Raw genomic sequence first — 16879 nt, 5'->3', positions numbered from 1 at the left:
TTTGGAAACATATAAGAAACTTTTCTGTTCATCCTAAATGAGCCCTTGGCGATGACATACTTGTAGTAAGTTATTCAGGTCAGTGATGATTTCTCTCTTGGGATTGGATGGTAATAGCTTGTAACAGTTCGCTGTATCTAAGTGTTGTTGTGCCATTTTCACATAGTCTTGCCTGTTCATCACAATTATATTACCGCCTTTGTCGGCTTCTTTGATGACTATTCCTTTGTTGGTTCTGAGAAGATGAAGTGCATGTTTCTCTTGTAATGTTAGGTTGTCTCGTTTTCCTTTTTTGGTATCCTTCTTGTCATGTATTCTATGTAGATCCCGTGTGACTGATTTATAAAATGCATTTAGCATGTTGTCTGGTGCAATTGAGGTAATAATTTGGACTTGGGTCTGAGTTCTTTTTGTATTAGGCCAATGGGACGAATGTCTAGTTCTTGTAAAGTCTGATGCATTGGAAATGTATCCGGTTATTGCAAGGATCTAAGAAGGTGTATGTTTCCTAGGTCTTCAATGGTGACCTCACGTATAGTAGCTCTGTCTTTCTCTTTGAACTGTTTGCCAGATTGTGTTTCCCAAAAAAATTAAGTTTCAATTTCCTTACAAATTAGAAGGGGTCTATGTGCACTTGTACAGGTTCCAGGTAGAATGTTGGTGCAACAATAGGCCCCTATTTAATAGACTGGTCTGGTCTTCAGTTAATTCTGTGCTTGATAGGTTCATCACCAAGTTGTTTATTTGGTCCTTTTTGGCTGCTTCTCAGGCTGCCACTCTCGTTAGTCTGCGATAGTCTTCTAATGCGTCGGGGTTCCCGTAGTCAACCTGACCCCCTCCTTCCTCTCCTCCTGGTAAAGGCTGTGTCTTGTCTTCTGGGTTCGGTATCTGAAAACTGACTTGCTTTTGCATTTGTGTCCTATTACCTTTCTTGTATCTTCTAATCTGGTTCAGGAAGCCATGTCCTGTTTTAAGCGCATTTTCTGTGTTAGAGCCCCCTCCTTCAGATGTTTCTTCAGCATCTGAGCTGGCAGAGGAGGTGTTGGGTGTACTTTCCCTGGATGTTGGTTTGTTAAATTTATTGTATTTCTCCTGAAATGTCTAAACTCGATCTTCATTGTAGTCTCTCTCGTCTCTGAAATATTTCCTTTGTTTACGTAACTTGATATCGTCTTGGTAGTCTTTTAATATCTCATACATCTTTAGATAATTTTTCTCCTTGGTTGCTTCACGTGCTTTGGCATCTGCAATTTCTTTTTTGATGGTTTCAATTAGTTCAGCTGCTCTTTTCTGTTCCCGTGTTGCATGTTCTACCAACATTTCTATGATTTGTTTGGAACATGTGTTGAGATTCTTCTCCAAATCTTCTGCTAAATCGTTGTCTTCGTCTTTATTGAAGTCTGGGAAAATCAAAATTCATAAACCTCGTGGGATTTGTTGTTTGGTTAAGTAGTTTTTCAAGCAAATGATTTCCCAGTATTTGTCTATTTCCTTGCGCGATGCACGTTCCAATTTGATGAACTTATATCTTAAATCTTCCCGTTTTTGGTTACTGCTGCCAAATGCATGTACATCACTTCCTTTTGGTGTAAAAAGGTTATTGGCTTGTGCACAACAATGATCATTAAGCGTGCAAGTAACATGAAACAGCTTATTAGGAATTACTATGTTTATGGCATGAGGCAATGCGCATTATTAAAGGTCCAGCAGGCGCACCACTGCTACGCGCTATATATATTAATTTTTTTCCCTGCTCTTTTCTTGGGGGCTTTATTAACTTATTAGGCACAGACCTACGTAGTAATGGAACATTAATCTGAGTGAATTCAGACTGACCCTGTTCATTAATATTTGGCAGTCTGTAACATATCAAAAGAAGGTCAGCAAAATCCATACAATTTCCGTACAACTTGCCAGATCAAATATCAACATGTTACGATTACTTGGTCTCTAGAGGACTTATCATTCTCCTATTGACAACCACACCTCAACTATTCTCTACCCCTCCTCTTCTCCTTCTCTCCCATATCACTTATCGCCTGGATTGTGCAGTACAGTTGGGATTGATCCCAGCAATATTCAACATCCTTTGTCAACATTGCAACCGTTGAAAATGATACCACAGGGTAAGACATCGGTCTCTTTAACCATAGTATTGGTATTATGGTCAACATAATTTTGCAACCGCTTAACGTGTCTATGTCACCCTGTGTCTCTCTACCTAATTATCCTTCCCTTAACCACCACCTTACTTCTCTGTCTCACTCTCACACACACACCTTCACACCACAAATTACCCAATGAATACATGAATACAATTGTATAATATACATTTTTTACAACATGATCAAGCTCATTATTGGATGATAAATAACATGTATTTAATGTGTTTTTCTTTTCCTTTTCTTTTTCTTTTATTTTTGTGGTTGCGATTATGGTTCATTCAATTTGTATTTTTCTGACTATGTTTTGACCATGATTTTCGCTTTTATTTGCTTTTTTGAATGTGAATCCTCATTTTGTGTATTTCTGTTTCCAATTTTGTTATTTTTGCAACCAATTATGTTATGCCTAAAAAATATAAAAAGAAATAGCCCTGGTTTGAGAAAGGCAGTACGCCGAAACACGTGTTACCACATAAGGGCCATCAATAAAATTCAACACTACTTTAACCACTAAGAGCGTTTGGCTCAAGTATCATTTTCTTGGCACAGTAATAAGGTGTGCCCAGAGTGTCTTCCTGCACTTTTTGATTAACGGAGTAGGGGAACTCTAAGTCTCCATTTACTTTGAACACACCAATGTGACAATGCAAACTTGCAAAAACTTGGTCGCGGAGGTCTACAAGTGATATCATCTAAAAAGTTTCCCAAAAAAACCCTGACTCCAGGACATCGCATAACGCGCAGACCACATCACCCGTATGCAAAATGGCAGAATACCTTGAGAACCTGGAAGAGCAAGCCAATAACATTTGTCTCTGGTAAACATCCTGGAAGGTCTCCTGGAGGGCTCCCCATCTCTTCTTGATATGGTCAGCTCCCTGATCCTGTCACACTTTATACATTCCAAACCAAGGTGATGTCAAAACACAGCAACAGAAAATATACCAGCCTGGAAAACAAGCACCACAGTGATCCTCATGGCCTTCAGTTAAACAAACACAATGTTCATCATTCCGGTAAGTGAATCATATGACTAGTTGCCAATCCTTGCCTGTGAAATCATGCTAAACAACTAAAACATGCAATGCTGCTTACTTGAAAGCACTATATAACACACCATTTAAATCAGCAAACCCTAACCGCGTAAGTAGGAAACTTTAACTATGCTAGAGATATTGCGCGACAGTACAAACAATGTACCTGTGCATCCTTAGATGTATTTTACATATATACATCTATTTACAGAACCAGCTCCACAAGAACACCAAAGAGCAAACACAGCTGATGTAAACCAGCCCACTTCAGCACAAAAGGTTGCAACATCAGCATCATCTTTAATCTTCCCCCTTCCCTCCTCATTGGCACTCTAGGTCAACTGGTTCCCCGTGCCATCCGCTGCCTTATGTCTTCTTCTAGGCTGGGTTACAAGTGTTAGAAAAAGTGTAAAATGGGGTTTTAAGCCCTGTCCTTGTTTCATACGTGGGTCCGACGGTTCATTTCAATGGTGGTCTGCACTGGACAAAGTCACTGATATAGTTCAGGTCCTTGTTCTATGGAGCTTCCAAACTGCTGATTTGGCTTCGTGGCTTTCTGTTTCTTCCGTGCTTTCCACCGCGTCTCTTCCCAATGAGCGCTGATGTTGGGAATTCACTTCAATGACTCCTGGTAGCTGTAGTCCTAAGGGAAAAAGAGAAAGAGACAGGCCACCATGTTTCACAACAGCTATGAGGTGATTGACAGTGGCAGTTGACATTTGAAGCAGGCACAGGTTGAAGGAACAGAGACTGAGTCGCTCCCAACTACCACCCTTTGCTACTGCAGTGGGACTGGCTTTGGTAAACATCCTGGTAGGTCTCATGTCCCAGGTTGAGAGGAGTCAACAGCCCCTCTTGACAGGGTCAGATCCCTGTCACACTTTCTATATTCCTCACCAAACCGATGCAATAACACAGCCACAGCAAAGATATCAGCCTCGGAAACAAGCACCACAGTTAACAGCATGATCTTAAGTCAAACAAACATATCACTTGTTACCAAACCTCGCCTGTGCCAAAACATGCAAAACTACTAAAACATGCAATGCTGCTTCCTTGAAGGCATTCAATAAAACATTTTTTTAGCAGGAAACCCCAACTGTGTTAGCTGGAACTCTAAATAATGCTGGAGATAGTGTATGAAGCTAGAAACAACTTACCTCGGCAACCCTAAAAATGTACTTTATAAGTACATTTATTTACAGAACCAGCTCCACATGTACACCAAATAGCAAAAATAGCTGGTGCAAACCAGCCCTCTGCAGCACAGAAGCTACAGCATCAGCAACAAATGAAGATGCTGAGAAAACTTTACAAACTGCCAAACTATCAATCTAAAAAGTTGTAACACTTTAAAGAAAACAAAGGTAAGTGAACAAATGGTTGAACTAAATGAAGCAGAACAATATTGGTAGGTTAACTAAGGATAGTAAGAAATGGGGTTATACCAGCCCGACCACGCTACAGAGTGCAGACAATGGGCCTCATTACGAGGTTGGAGGTAACCATGCCGGTTTTACCAGCAAGGTTACCTCCAAACTCGCCATCCGGGACCGGCACCCACGAATGGGCAATTACCGGGCTATTCCGGCCAAGCAGGACTCATTCATTTCCCTTTTGCGGGTGCCGGGCCCGGTACATCCCCATTCCCATTAGAGCCCCACAAAGTTCAATGGGAATGGGGATGGTGGTAGCACCAGTAACGTTAATAACGGTACCGGTGCTACCATCATGTTCTGCTCGCGGGTGCCAGTACGGCCACCAGGTCAGACCTGGTGACTGCAAGGGCACCCGCAAGCAAAACTTCTAGTATGGCGGTACGGTAGCAATGGGGCCGGTAGTGATGCCGGCGACATTGTTGCCTTGCCGTCATACTTGTAATGAGGCCCAATGTCTTTTTAAGAAAGCTTTTATCTATTCCCCAGTCCACTTCGAGCTGTATATCGCATTTGGAAATTGGGCAGCTGTATATAGCATACCTGACTTATGCAAGACCCAATGCTTTTCAGGTATACTATTTGGCCCGAAAAGGGGGACATTTTAACCAGGTTTTTAATCCAAAATATGTTGATACACAGCAGCTGGGGTGAAATCGATTGGTTGGTTCATATTAAGTCTCTACTTTCCGGGTTGGGTTTGGAAGCAATCTTCAAGCACCCTGCACAGTTGGTTGGTGTTTCAAAGAGAACTTTGAAGTTTAAAATTGAACAGCAACTAGCAGATAGTAGGGAAACTACTGTGCTGACTAGCACACAGGTTAGGACTTACCTATCACTTATCCCTTTGGGTGGCTTGCCTAGGTACCTGACCTTTGTGAGCTACCAACAACATCGCACTGCGCTTACTCAAGCGAGAACGGACGTTTTGCCCCTAGCAGCACGTACCTGTAGATAGAAAGGGGGAGGTAGTCACCTTTGTCTATGTGGGGCAACAGAAGATTTGTTTCATTTTATTATGTTTTGCCCCATTTACTCAGACCTCAGGAAGATCGGGCAGAAAAGTATATTTAGGGACAAAGCTATTAGGCATAATAGGCCTGCCTTTATCTTTGTGTTCAAAGATGACAGTTGCATTTGCACTGGGATCTTACATAAACCGGGCATGGTCATGCAGAACAAGGGTTATTAGAGCTGTAGGAGTTTGACCATGGTGGGTTTCCTAGTAAGGTGGGGGTGGGGTAATTAAGCTTTAGGTAGTTTTAATCCCTACCAAAAGCTGACAGCTCAAGGGGCCTTCTGAACTTTATGTATGCCCAGTAACCTTTACACTGTATGCTTTCGTTGTTCTGCCATGTGGATGAACTGCTCATTTTGGCCGCAGATGTGTACGTTTTAATTGGATTGTGTGTCATCGATAACTGGTTAATTTGTATATGACTTGTACTCTTTTATGGCAGCGTTCGCCGAAATAAAGAAAGAAAAACGTGGAGGAAATTAATGTAAAGTTATTATTTACAAAATTAAAAGCGGAACATGCAAAACATTAACAGGTAAACATTCTCACTATAACAACATACACATACCTTAAGCCACATGTATGTGCACCACACATTGCTGAACTTGCAATAAGTCAGAGTGGTGCAGTGGAGGCATCACCCATGGTGTATTGTGGATCTGGTAAGTACAACTATTACATTACAATGAAAAACACAAACAAAACCAACTAACAGATCAATACAATACCCGATTTGTCTCTACTTTTTCAATGTATTCCTGCATGTGACCTTGCCCAAGGTGACACTCACCAACTCACTAACAACCACCCCACATGCTTGATGAACACAGACTCCCTGATTTATACATTAGAGATTAACACTTCCCTAATGTCAACAATTTCACACCACAGTGACTGGCAGCACCACACAGACTCTTAAGTGCACACATAAACTCACACTTGAATGATGCACACAATGTACTCACACCCCTGAATAACCAAACAACTCCAGCCACAATAAAATCCCCAAAACACATACTCACACAACTAACATATACCATCAGTACAGCTGCAGAAAGTATTAATTTATTTGTTTTATTTTATTTATTGTGCATTTGTGAGGGGCTTATACATCAAGTAAATTGTGTTTCAAAGTGCCCACAGGCCAACAGGGAGGGAACGTGTAAATGAAAAGCAAATATAACAAAGAAAGATAGAGGCAGGCCTACTAAGACTTGTGAGCATTCAGAACGTGCAAGTACAGAGAGAGAGAGAGCGAAAGGATGAGCAAGTGGGGGTAAGTGGTAGGTGTACCAAAGAGTGAAGTGCTAGGAAGTATGCAGCTGTTAAGTGACTTGGTGAGAGTGCCCAGCTGCCAATAAATAAGTGAGTGCAGTCCTGCGGTGGGATAGGCCAATGATTGCCAAGGCAAGTGCTGGGTGTGGGCAGAGCCTGAAGGTGATTGGGTGTGGGAGGCCAGGACCCAGGAAGACACATAAAGGGCATGTTCACCTATTTCAGCAACTGTGGGGTTTAGCATAGGAGGGAGGGAGGGAGGTAAGGAGTAGGTGAAAGGGAAGGTCTTTAGGAGCTTCTGGAATTCGAGGAGATCCAGCTCAACAGGAAGTCCTAGGGGGAGGCTGTTCCATAGGAGTGGCCCTGCTAAGGAAAGAGATCGTTCACCAGATCGCTGTTTAGCGAAGCGCTTGACACACAGAGAGTTGGTGCCGGGGGAACGTAAAGATCTGGAGCGAGAGTATTTAGTAAGAGCCAGGTGTAGATAGCATGGTCCCCGTCCCCACACAGCCTCATGATGATCCAAAGGGTTTTGAATTTGATCCTTGCAGCAACCGGGAGCCAGTGGAGAGACTTTAGGGCTGAAGAGATGCAGTACCTAGGCTTGAGGTCAAGGATAAGTGTCTTAGGATACATGCATGCATGCACACCAACAGTTATCAATATTTTGAAGTCCCACACCACTGAGATAGAAATACTCCCCAGCTGTCAATGGATAGCTGACCACTTAGCCTTGCAGCAAGCATGACAAGTACAGTCTGGGGACAGCTTGTATGATCATTTACATGTCCCAACACTCTATAACAATTATAACATACACATGCACGCACAATCATCAACAACATGACTGCGCCAACAATTACATCTCGCCATATCCACATTATGATGCACTATAGTCAGTTTAAAAAAACACTAAAACAAAACATTGCTCTCAACACACTCCCCCACACACGTTCTCACACACAATTGCTCCAACACTGTTCGTGAGCTATGCCCCCTAACAAGGACAGAGAATAAACTCAACATACATATTTAAACAGTGATGCTACAAGGAAAAATACAGCAAGATAAATTGCAATACCAAGAACAAAGGCATGAGCTATAAGTATGCATTGGATATATTAATGTACTCATTGAATAAAATCATGGAGGAAATGGAGAATGATAAAATAAAAAAGTACACCCTAATAAAAATATGTTTCACAACCACAAGAGAATTTGAATATCGTTATTCAACTATTTTCCATCATGGAGAATGAAAGAAACAGTCAAAACCATGTAAGGGTGCAGTCTATGTTCACGTTTTGCAAGCAAATCTCACTATTCAATGGCAATGTAAAAATCAATTGGACAAGTTGATTACATTTAGAAGTCCCACCATATGTTGCAGGTGCTGCTCCAAGCCTATATTAAATTTGTAACCAACATAAGTGGAACCTCAATTAGACAGGTCCACATTGCCCAGCCAAAGAAGCTGAGTGGGCAATAACTACAAATCCCCCCAAAACACGGGAAACTTGCAAGTCTCACCTGAAACCCTGCATATAAAAATGATTTAAAGAAACAAACACATAAAAAGTTGAACATTAAATTATATCATCAAATAAAACTCACTTTAACACAAAAATGATTATACATTTACTTCCATACTAAAACCTTTAATATTGCTAGACACAGATCATGAACTCATCTGTGTTCATGCGACTAAACCAATCCTGTTCATATAAAACTGTAAAAAGGACAAATTCAAGAAAAAGAATAAGAGCTCTGCCACAATGTAAAATGAACCATAACCCAAAAATATATAATTACTACTTACCAAACCTGGAAAAATAAGGTCACAATAAATAAATACATGAAATTAAAAAGAAAAAAGTGACTCTGACCCTATTCCTATTCAAACAGATGATTGATGTTCTACACATAAAATACATGCTTCTCAAACCTAAAGTCTAGATTTTGTAATCGATTCTAATCTTACTCTCAGAAATAACCCCTAAAATTAAACACATTCAAAAATAGATTTTTTAAGTTATAACTGCTAAAACATAGGAACTTACAAATGTTATATTAATTCATATTGGCAAAAGTATATATCAAATTGAAAAATAAAACTAGACAGAATTAAACAACAAAACTAGTCATGCTGAATAAGACACTTGCTGGCAAAACAAAATATCACACCCAGGAAATGTTCTAAACTTGCCCCACAAAACATCCAAGATTAATTCACACTACGTGATATGATTCCCCAAATGCACACACACACAAAGACTTACAATGTAACCCCTACCCAATATGCCTATACAGCAATACTATCACAGAACCAATCACAGCACAATACTGTCCTTACTTTTAACCACGTTATCCATTCTAGCAAACTCTATCTATAAACATGTAACCGTTAAAAAGGGCCTTTATGCCCATATACCACTATTCACCTGCCCATAATTAACGCATACTTTTTTGCCACTGTCAAATCAAACATGTCAAAACTAAAGAAAAAAAAACATTACAATTACAAATGATAACAAATATAAGATCACAACTCAATAGAAAATCATAAAAAAATTAAATCTTAAAAGTAATAGGTAATAACACATGCAAAAGGAGCACACGTACATTAAAATAAATACTCTAACAATCATAAAAACACTTGCAAATACATATTATTCACGTAAATTCTGATAGGTAACTGAATAATACTTTCAATTTTCTTCCAAATGCTTTCAGAACAACCCACCCACTCATCCACATATGGAGACAATATTTATAATACACTCATGCTTCCACAAATAACTATCTCACAAAGTCATATACTCTGACTGCCACCGCATACTTCATTTCACACCAAACAATAACTTATGTTTGCATCGTTCAAGTACAAATAAACACACATATAACAGCAATACACAGACAAATCACAAAACAGGACGAACACCTTTATAACAATTCAAAACAAATGGGTGGATTTAAGCTTCAGCAGTGGCGGTTTTATTTTATGTAAAGTGTTTAAAAAGAGGGTAAACCTTCACAGTGACATTCCCCACATTTGTAGAAATTAACGTTTCATATGTAGTACTCTTGGATATTTTTTTAATGCCTTTCTTTCTTATGTATACATATATATATTTACATATACAGATTTCAAGATATATAGCTACAGGCAGGCTTGGCAGTCATTTCCACAGGGCTAAATTGAATGGGACCTTTACAAAGCAACTAAAGGGGATACATATTGGTAGTCTACGGAGACCAAGCCTTGTCAGTATTTTTGATTGATGCATTATTGCATGATATTGGCTTCACAATGTCCCTTCAATGTGTTGTACTGTTGTACACCTCAACCAAGATACTATTGCACATCTCAATAAAACAATGTATTTGTATTTTAGGCCATTTTAGTACATTGCCCATAGAGGTTGATGGTATTGAAAAAGAAAGAAGACGACTGGCTCTGAGGTTTGAACCCAGTTCCCATTGTGTAGCCCTGCCAATGCTCTGGTAATAATGCATGCACAAGCATATATAAACCTTAAATAATCATATTTTTAAAACAGATGTCGGGTGGTCAACAACTGAAAAGTTGGTCTGGCCTTTAGCCGCATCCCTGATTTTTTTTAGAAGTCACCACTACAAGTTAAAATGCATGTCATATTATAACATAATGAGAGTGTTAGGAACACAAAATGAACCATATGTTTCCACATTAAATATCATGCATTTATTTTTCAAGTCAAGTACAAACATTTGCTGAAAATCTTGTTAAAGATGTATGCCTCCTCAGGTCTACTTTTGGAACTCACTGCATATACCAAGAAAGGAGGGGATGAGTAACTGGATGATAAAAACCAGGATTGTCAAACTCAGAACATGTTTACAACATAAGAATCCGAACAACCATATGGTTTCACTCTTCTTGCATTTTCAACATGGCCTGGATGATTTTCTTCAGTTGGTGAACAACAGGTCCCCATTCCTCTTTACAGAGATTGTATTGTCAATCTCTTTTTTTCCTCTAGAAACCACATGGATATAACATTTGAAATCTGACAGAGATGGTCTGAATTAAGAGGAAGAGGTGGATTGTTACACACTTGTAGTGTTACCTCATTAAATAGTGACATGTTTCCATAGACTGTGACTTTTTTTAGCCTACCTGATTCTTGAGATCAATTTGGGTCATTTAAGTGTCAGAAATTGTATCCAAACATACACCTGATAAACCAGTCATGTGCAGAATGTACTTAACGAGTAGGGGTTGCATGTACACATATACATAGGTGTCACTGACTGAACATATTTTTTTAAACACTTGTGGATGACCACCTTAAAAATAATAAACAAGTAGAGACACGGCATGGTGTCATATGATAATGTATGTCTCTGTGAGCAGCAACCCACAAGTAATATAGCAATCTGCAAGGCCACTGAGAATCCACTGAGTTTCCGCAAACTGCTGCTTGCACCATGCTGCACATTAATTAGGAGGTGGTTGCATTTAAATCACATTTATTTTACTTCTGCAAAATGTTGGTTTTTTTTAATACAAATTCCTCTGACAGGTAGAATCAGCTAAGGGGCAGCCTATCGTCTTGTTGGTGCACAACTTGCTGATGTATAGCATCCTAAAACCTCACTCAAATATAGGCATAGTACCCAGGTGCATAGCATGACATATGCCCTGTATGAGCAATAGGTCACAAGTAAGATGGCTGCGTGCAAGGCTGCTGTATCACGAGATGGCATAACTAGAATGGCACAACTGCAGTGTTCATGTGTGCCAACAGGCACCTTCCAATTGTCAGCTGTACCATTCACAGGTGGGCGATTGAAAAGGTTTTGAAGGCATCCGTTTCCCCATTCCTTCTGTGTTTCCTTGTGTTCGTGCTGTATAGATCAGAGAGACAAACGCCAAAGTAAAGTCTCTTACCGACCAAGCCTTGTGCCTTTCCACCCCAATTCACTTTAGCTAGCCTAAATCATTCCAGCCTACACTGCATTAATAAAATAAGCATTCAAAACAAATACTTTCGCAAGCAAAATTGAATTGGAAATTATGAATCAGTACACTTGTGGGTGTGTAAGTGTTTAGGACATTGAACATGAAATGCCTTTTACTCTTCTTGTAAGTGTGTACACCATAACATCTACTTATTGAGGTGTCTGAACTCTTATTATGTTGCAAGAGTTGCCTGTGCCACTGATGAAGTTAACATAAATAACATGGCGAGTGGATAGACTGGGCCCATGCCCTAGTCAGCAAACACTCAGCAGCCCTGATGATTGCTGATTCGCCTCTCTCAGCAGAAACTAGTCCATGCTGTAAAGCCATACTGTAAGGAGATCAATGTAGTGGGGATCATCGTTTTTAGACATGACACATGTGTCTACTACCCTACTGGCTCCCAGATTAAGGTAATAGACCACAAAGCTTGTTTTCACTGACACGTTTTTCACACAATGTAAACCCGTTGCCGGTTGTTGAAATTTTGGATTTCTTCTATCCTTTTTTTATAGGTGGCACGACAGAGCAGCCTGGGGTTAGATTAGTTACCTGGGTACAGATTTGGAGTGGGCATAGGGCTTCCACTTTTCTATCTTTCTTTAAAACCATTGAGAAATACATTGTGTGTTCCATCTCTCCTTTTTAATGTGTGCCAACATTTGAACCAAGTGTGAAAGACTAAAAGTTTGAACGGCTGCAAAACCGTGGCTCTCCCCTCTCTAGGGGTTTATAAGTCTTTTGTCTCGCCATCATTTCAAGATTGTCAGCGATCTGACAAGGCAAGCTAAAGACATTGCACAAGGTGATGATTAAAGGTACTGTTTAATCCCATGCCCACACTCATTTAAATGTAAGAACAGTGTGGCTCCTTATTTATGGTGTGGGGGTGCCACCCCCCTCCCGGAGTGCAAAGAGAAAATAATGATTCTGTTTGTGCACAACTTTTTCTATTTATATTTAAATGTGGCGGCAATATGTAGCCATTAAAATAATAAATATCTCATCTCAATCCACTTGCGTGGCAGGCTGGGCCTGACCACAGGGGCGCGTCCCATTTCACGCAGTTTTCTTTTGTGTATACACTGCATGGAGCGCATAGCTCCAACCACTTTACTTAGCAGACTACAGCAGTTTAATGTAGGAGTCTGGCGGGGGCAAGAGCAGGGACGTCATTTGGGGGTCGCCAGAGGTCGCAAGAGCGACCGCTGGCGATTGGCCAGCGACCCCTGTCAATCTCTTGCGACCTCTGGCCATTGACCAATCAGAGGAGGAGGGGGCGTGGCCACAGCGTGCTGCGACGCTTGTGTTGGCCTCCATTTTGGAAACGCGTGTGGTGCTTTCTCGTCTTTCTGCTGCCAGTGCCAGCTGAGGCTGAGTGTTTTCCAGCTGCATCCACCCACGTCGAAGGAGGAGGCCAGGCCAGTGACTGTTCGAGGTGAGTGACTGAGTCGAGCGTGAGCCAAGGTCGCCGCCGACGGCAGGCCTCAGGCAGCAGCTCACCAAATTCATTTTACTGACGTGCAAATATGTGCCGGCGGCAGCCTGCAAGCTGCCGCCGGCATATATTTGCAATGTAGTAAAATGAATTCGGGTGCCGACGGCACAGCACCAAATTCATTTTACTGACGTGCAAATATGTGCCGGCGGCGGCCTGCAAGCTGCCGCCGGCATATATTTGCAATGTAGTAAAATGAATTTGGTGCTGCGGCCTGAGGCCTGCCGTCGGCACCCGAATTCATTTTACTACATTGCAAATATATATGCCGGCGGCAGCTTGCAGGCCGCCGCCGGCATTTTGCACGTCAGTAAAATGAATTTGGTGCTGCGGCCTGAGGGAGGCCTGCCGTCGGCACCCGAAAGTGCAAGGAATGAAATGATTAGCTTAATGGAAAGTACTGTGTGAGTGCGCGACTTCGTCCAATAAAGAATAACATTTATTTTCTTCTCGCCGTGGCTTTACGGCTAGCCGGAGGGCATGCTTAAACACGCGCGAGCCTTGGTGACAAAATGGAGGACCTTCTCGGGGGAACTCCCAGGGACGTGCGCGAACGGCAGGCATTCCTTGGTTGCCGTGGTGCAAATGTAGCACATTGCGCACTTCCCCTCTGTTTACTCGTCTGACCGCGGGGCAAGTGTGGGTTCAGTGCCACATTTCCCCGGCCAGATTACAGGCCTGCCCTTGCCTGGAGCAAGACGAGCCAGCTGAGCCGAAAGGGCCTCTTTAACGGCTCCCCGTGACATTATAATTCATTGTGTAGCTAGGAGGAAAGAAAGGGACTTTAAGTGCTTTGAAGGGATTAGCGGGAGACCCCTGCAGCGATGATTTAGTAGCCGTGATAATTCATTTAGCAGAGGCCTGGGGGTAAATTTCTAACCAGGGAAATGTAACCGAACCAGCCAAGAAAGGGCGCATTACATGCATGTGCGGGATAACGGACTTCATTAGATGCATTTAAGAGGTTTCACTTAAGGCCAAGCGTCATAAAGCCCGGTGCTCTTGCATCCCGTTTTTGGTTTGTGGCCTTTAGTCCCTACTCGGTCGGAATATTAAATTTGAAATTCATTTTACTACATTGCAAATATATGCCGGCGGCAGCTTGCAGGCCGCCGCCGGCACATATTTGCACGTCAGTAAAATGAATTTCGTGCTGCGGCCTGAGGCCTGCCGTCGGCACCCGAATTCATTTTACTACATTGCAGCCTTATAAACAGGCAATACACTATCAGGCCGCAGAACCAAATTCATTTTACTGACGTGCAAATATGTGCCGGCGGCGGCCTGCAAGCTGCCGCCGGCATATATTTGCAATGTAGTAAAATGAATGGGTGCCGACGGCAGGCCTCAGGCCGCAGCACCAAATTCATTTTACTGACGTGCAAATATGTGCCGGCGGCGGCTTGCAATGTTGTTAAGCTGCCACCGGCACATACATTCTTAACCAGCGCCTCTAGGACTCGTACTAGTGACTGATAGTCTCCCTCTTTCAGCCTGTAGTTCCCCCGCCTGTGTTGTGATATTCAGACACTCCTATTTCACATTCAGAAGATGCAGGTGTGCAGGGTTCCACTGCTCAGCACACCGGATCACCACCTTCCACACCGGCCATTGGCCACAAAGGTCATTCGTTGCCTGGTTCCCCTAATCCCAGCTGCCCAGTAGTCTACTCTGCTGGCTGGGCTCTTTCCCCATCATTAGTGAATTTAGGTTCGTGTGCAGAATATCCACACTGCTCAATGTTTGTCCCTACCCCATTTCCTTCATTTGAGCATATGTCTCTTCCAGGGCGGCTCCACCACTCCCCTAAATATTTTCCAGCATGGACTGATGGACACTGAGAAGTGTATACTCTCCAAGGCCACACATTGCTCACAGTTGCCAATTCTCTCACGGTCCTGCAATATACATGGGCGTCCCTCACTATTTACCCCATTCATTCAATCCTTCGTCTGGGGGACTTGCACTGTAGAGGTTGGTTGCTCTACAATATGGCAACCTGTGGTGAGCAGAGGGGCAATGCCATGGTGTGCAAAATGAGCAGATGAGTGGTGCCAAAATAGGTGGAAAGGTCAGGAGAAATAAACTGAAGTACAGCATAAGTGACTACGTGACAGGCAGATGCAGTGTGATTGTGTTACGCTCTGCCACTTGCCTTTGATAGTGGTTCACCTAAGGCCTGTCCTGGCCAGAGTGCAGGGCAGAGTCACAAAGCTGTCAGGTCACTGCATTGGTCTGAGTCCAATGAAAGTAATCACCTACCAGCCCACTGTACAGACAGACTAATGTGTTGCATGCTATGTCCTGCAGCCTGCCTTAGAGTCACATAAATTACCTTCCACTGTAAAAAGCAGTGGGGTCTGTCACTGAAATCTGTAGGCGGTAGGACTGCTTAAAAAGCAGTAGCCTACTGCCTAAATCTGTAGGGTTGGCAAGCATGTTAGTATAATGAATTCAGTGCTGGCACGGCAACGGCTTTACATTAGGGAAAGTAAGCAAGCCGCTGATGCCAGCAGCACCAAATTCGTTTTACTAACGTTACATTTTGTCTTTTATAGATCATGTGGGGGAGGGATTGAAGGCCTTTTTAATTCCTGCTGTAAGATAAGTCATAACCGGTTCCATGTGCCCACGACCCCAGCCAGTGTGTCGATGTGCCCCTCGTCACTGTGTCCATGTGCCCCTTGCCCCTCGCCACTGTGTTCATGTGCCCTCCTGAGCCCAGCTTACAGCAACAGCTTATGCAAATTATACTGCTTAAATTAACCACAGGCAGATGAAATCCAAGTCATTTGTGGCCTGCAGCCTATACATTTTGCAATGCATTTAACTAGGATTTTACATTGTGACACGACATTATGTAAACTGCTCCTTGCCCGAGCCACACACTCAGCCTGGGCCTGCTGCGGCCTACAGAGCTAGATCCTAGAGATCCTAGGACAATGGTGCATAACATGCATCCCTCTGAGTTACAGAAGGTTAATGATGAATCGTTGCCGGGCCTGAAGTCATTCTCTAGGTCTGTCAGGTGCAAAGCCTCTGTGGTCCAGTTTGTCTCTGCATGATGCGTGCACCCCAGAACTCTAAAACTCTATTAAAAATTAATATGGTCTGGTGTTGCACAAATGAATCTTTCTGATATTTTGTTATTATTTTCAGACCTGCATCTTCGTGTGGAAGTTCCTTCCTTTCTGTGTTCTCAACGCCAGCAAACAGTACCACCATTGAGCAGCTGACATCCAGCCTTATCTGTGACCGCTGTGAGAGGTAAATGAACGTGAAGCAACATATTGAAAATGTACAGCTTATGTTAATGATCTGATCTGTTATTCCATATCTATTTATGCATTGCAGCCTTGTCCTAGTTGTTTCAACACAAAAGATGGCTGTTTCTCTTCCATTTAATCAGAGAACAGCACACAATTAACTTCAAACTGTATGACACTGA

Source organism: Ambystoma mexicanum, chromosome 5p (genome assembly GCF_040938575.1).
Source record: "Ambystoma mexicanum isolate Mex_15411 chromosome 5p, UKY_AmexF1_1, whole genome shotgun sequence".
Lineage (NCBI taxonomy): Eukaryota > Metazoa > Chordata > Amphibia > Caudata > Ambystomatidae > Ambystoma > Ambystoma mexicanum.
The sequence above is the reverse complement of the archived record's forward strand: the minus strand, read 5'-3'. Positions refer to the sequence as shown.